Genomic DNA, 4,455 nt, shown 5'->3' on the forward strand with positions numbered 1-4,455 from the left:
TGTCAACAAAGGTTTTCTCACCGACTCCGACACGTAAAAATACACAACTTCCAGTTTTCTGTTATAATATCGTATTATCGTAAAAAAATGAGTGATTCCAGTGCTAAAGATGATCTAACGCCTGTGGATGTTGCACTTTCCTCGCTATAGTGAGGGGAAAAGTTTTGTGTTACACACGGGTGTAAATGTATTTTACTTCTCGTGTGTTAAAGCACTCGCTATGCTCAGGATTCTATTTTAGAACTACTATAGAATCCTTTCGCTTGCTTGTGTTTCATTTCCACACTCGCGGGTAAAATACAACTTTGCACCCTTGTACAACAAATAACTATTTGAATTGTAGATTCAGTAGTAGTCGGAAATAAATGAAGCGTGCACTGCGTGCATGGTTATGTCTCACCTAAAACTAACTCTGCTATTTATCTTAAAATTATTTAAATAAAATTCTTAAAACGAACCCTTTCTTTTTCGTTGGGTACCTATATATATCACACGATAGATCGCGAAACTTTTTTTTTCTAATTTACACCCCAAAAATATCCGTCATAATAAAAAACCTAGCAAACAAACTCAATCAGTCCAGTAGCTTTGCAGTAGAAAGTTGGACGTACTCCTACAAGCCAAGGGTTCCATTTTTAGGGTTCCGTACCCAAAGGGTAAAAACGGGACCCTATTACTAAGACTCCGCTGTCCGTCCATCTGTCTGTCTGTTCATCTGTCACCAGGCTGTATCGTTTGTGACGTAAAAGTGACGTTTTCATCCAAAAGGTACCACATTGTCGCTTGTCGATAAGGTTGATTTCGAATTGAAGCTATATGGAAATAGCGCCTTATTGACAACCGACAATAAGTACCCTTTTGGTTGAAAATGGCACAAATTTTCACACATGATGTATTTCTGTTGCCGCTATAACAACAAATACTAAAATCTTTTTGCCGTTTTTTGCGTAATGGTACGGAACCCCTCGTGCGCGAGTCCGACTCGCACTTGGCAGGTGTTTACGTACCTTTTAAGTTACGGAACCCTAAAAAAGGAATAAGTAAATAAAACTGCGATAACCGATACGAATCTCAGTATATACCTACATATTTCTAAACAACACACGAACAAGTAGGTATATTTATTCAACCTACAACGAGTTTTGTGAGGCGGTAAATATATCAGTAAGAAAAAGTTCCCTCGAGCAATTGTAAACGTGTAACATGCGCACGTCTGTGTGTGTAGCTGTGCATTGCATACCTGAGGTCCACGTACGGAACCCTAAAAAGCAAATAACTAATCTACATTTAAACACTATATTTTATAAATACAACAGGTATTCATTTGCATTTCAATAGATTCAGTAGATATATTTAAAGTAGGATTTTCCTTCGTCTACATTTATAACTTTTGTTTTGCTTTGAGGCAAGATATGCTCAGGAGCAGCATTTACCTAGTCTTCAAAAAGCTTCAAGGATGACTCACGTGAGACCGGGCCGTGGCCGGGCCGGGGCAGGCTGGAGCGAGCCGACACAGGGGCTATCAGGAGCGCCACCGTCGCCGGGCCGTTCCAGGGCCGGGGCGTCAGCTTACGTTTATATTTGATTAATGATTTTAAGGCATTTTTCTACTGATTATACACCGCCGAAACGCCTTACGTCATCTACAACAAAAGGTATTAGAGGGTATGTATAAATTGTTAAGTAATATGGTTGACACGGAGGCGCATACCGGATCTCGTGGCCGCGGCTTATCCGTGGAGATCAGCGCTATCTAATCAGGATCGTGTAAATCGCGCGTCGCATCTGTTTCGGCGCGCCCTTCTATTTTTAACACGGTTGTCAAATTAGAATACAAACTGTCTGCGAACATAAAGACTACAACGGGTACAAGATGAAAATACCTATTGACAATACATTACTAATATTATATTAGTATTATTTACATACGAAAAACCAAATGTCGACAATATGCGTTGGACATTGTTGAAGCATGACTAATTCACTCGTATGTACTACTTAGTATGGTTAATAATTTTAACCATAAGTAGTACATAAGAGTAAATTAACCATTGTTGTATGGGATTTTCTGATAATTTCAACTTTTTTCGCAATTTTTAAATTAAAGGAAAAATGGAAAAATTTACACCTCCGACAGGACTCGAACCTGCGACCATTGGAACACCGGTCCAATCGCTTCTGCCAACTGAGCCACGGAGGCCTACTAGATGTGTGCGATTTTTTCCATCCCTTCCCTCAACGCCTTAAGGGTGGCGTAAGTTTGGAGTAACGCTCGCAAGTGGCCCTAAAAGTTTGAATTATTGAGGGAGTCACCACTATAAAAGAAAATGTAGGTACGAGTCTTTAGAATGGATATCTACTCTGAAAAAAACTTCTAATCGCTTTAATTTCTTTCTATTACAATTCTAGCAACGAAAACTAGAACCAGAGATAGACATATATATATATATGTTACTTAATTGTTCATGTCAAATTTCATATTCATTCAGAATACCGTTTTAAACTGAGTAATCTTCGGTTGTATGGTGGCGGCTAGGTTCGTGTTTTTAAAGGTATAACTCGTGGATCGTACACAGTGGATGGATAACACAATAGAACTTGATATCGATATATTATTAAATTATTTACATGTTAGTAAACATCTTATTTTTAACAACCTATCTTGCGCTTTTCCTTTCAGCTCTATATTACTTCTTTATTCAAATATAATATGGCTAGGTCTATTTTGACGTTAGCACCATAGAGGCTGCACCTTAACACCTTCTCTCGTTGAATAGACCTAGCTCGCTAATCAATTGTTGAAGTCTTGGTCTACCAAGCGGCTTTGTGAATATGTCTGCTAGCTGTAGCTTAGTGCTTATCCTCTGTATGTTTAAGCTGCCGTTCGCTACTAGTTCTCGGACAAAGAAATGGCGTATGCGTATGTGGTTAGTTCTACGATGAAACTCTGGGTTTTCAGCTAGGCGCACAGCTGCCTCATTGTCCACATACAATACTGGGAGGCCTTCCGTCTTCACTAAACCACCGATAAGGCGAGTCAGCCAAACACTCTCTCTTGCTGTCTCGCTGGCCGCGACTATTTCAGCCTCTGTAGTTGAAGTTGCCACGCTTGGCTGCCTCTGGCTAAGCCACGATACTGCTCCACCGGCATAAAGACATAGAATGCCAGATGTCGATCTTCCAGTTGTAGTATCTCCACCATGATTGGCGTCACTATAGGTTTCTATTTGTCCTTTTCTATAGTTCTTTTTGTAACTAATGCCCATATCTGGAGCATACTTCAGATAGCGTAGTATTCGTTTCAATCTGACGCAATCTGCTTGTGTTGGTTTATCAAGGCTCCTAGATACCACGCTCACGGCGTATGCGATGTCAGGTCTTGTACCAACCATGAGATATGCAAGTGCTCCGACCACCTGTCTATAATTGGTTAAGAAATAATCTTCAGCCTTCTCTGCTTTTTGATTTGCATCTGGTATTTGGTATGCATCATCTTTTACTATCGGAGTGGTCACTGGTCTGCAATCTTGCATTCCGAATCTCTGCAAAATATTTTTTGCATACGCAGTCGGATGTATCCTTACATCACCACCTTCTCTGATTTCTATTTCTATTCCTAAGAAGTGTGAAATAGGCTTTGAAGTAATTTTGAATTTTCTTCTTATTTGATCAAGAAATTCCTTGATTACGTCCTCACTTGAACCAGCGATTAGTCCATCGTCAACATAGAGAGCCACAATCAGCTTTCCTCTCGCATTCTCTCTCTTAAATAGGCAAGGATCAGCCTCACTGACTACAAGACCAATTTCCATAAAGAAGTCTAGAATAGTCCGATTCCAGCAACGAGGAGCTTGCTTAAGACCGTAAAGGCTTTTCTTTAATAGACAAACTCGGCCTGTACCGTCGTCATACCTTTCTGGCTGTTTCATGTATATCTCTTCGTCAGATAGAGAACCATATAGAAAAGCTGTGGAGACATCGAACTGACTTAGCTTCAAGCCTTCACTAGCCGCTATAGATAGCACGATTCTGACTGTCGCCATCTTGGCTACTGGGCTGAATGTCTGGTCGTAGTCCTCTCCCTTTCTTTGTTTAAAGCCCTTTACGACAAGACGAGCTTTATACTTGTCTATGGATCCGTCTGGGTTTGTTTTGATCCGATAGACCCATTAAATGGAAGTGCCTTTCGGTTAGGCGGTAAATCGCACAATGTCCAGACATTGTTTCGCTCTAAAGAGGCCATTTCACTTCTCATGGCATCAATCCATTGCTCTCTGTCTTTTCTCGACACAGCATCCTTATAGCTTGTCGGAAAATCTTCTGATAACTCAGCAGATGAAATCGTCATATCTATCAGATCTTTTGATCGAGTTTCGATCCCTCAAGTCATACCTTGGTTCTTCTATAACCATTGGTTCTTCTATAACCATTGGTTCTTCTGTAACCATTGGTTCT

The 4,455-nt window shown here is 40.3% G+C and overlaps 1 non-coding gene across 1 annotated transcript; it reads right to left on the reverse strand.

Annotated features, from left to right (window-relative positions):
• Positions 1-2,125: 2,125 nt before the first annotated feature.
• On the reverse strand, positions 2,126-2,200 carry Trnat-ggu (transfer RNA threonine (anticodon GGU)). The gene has a single exon. It is a non-coding gene; the product is annotated as a tRNA-Thr (tRNA).
• Between the last annotated feature and the right edge of the window lie 2,255 nt (positions 2,201-4,455).

This window comes from Cydia strobilella, chromosome Z (genome assembly GCF_947568885.1).
Source record: "Cydia strobilella chromosome Z, ilCydStro3.1, whole genome shotgun sequence".
Taxonomy (NCBI): Eukaryota; Metazoa; Arthropoda; class Insecta; order Lepidoptera; family Tortricidae; genus Cydia; species Cydia strobilella.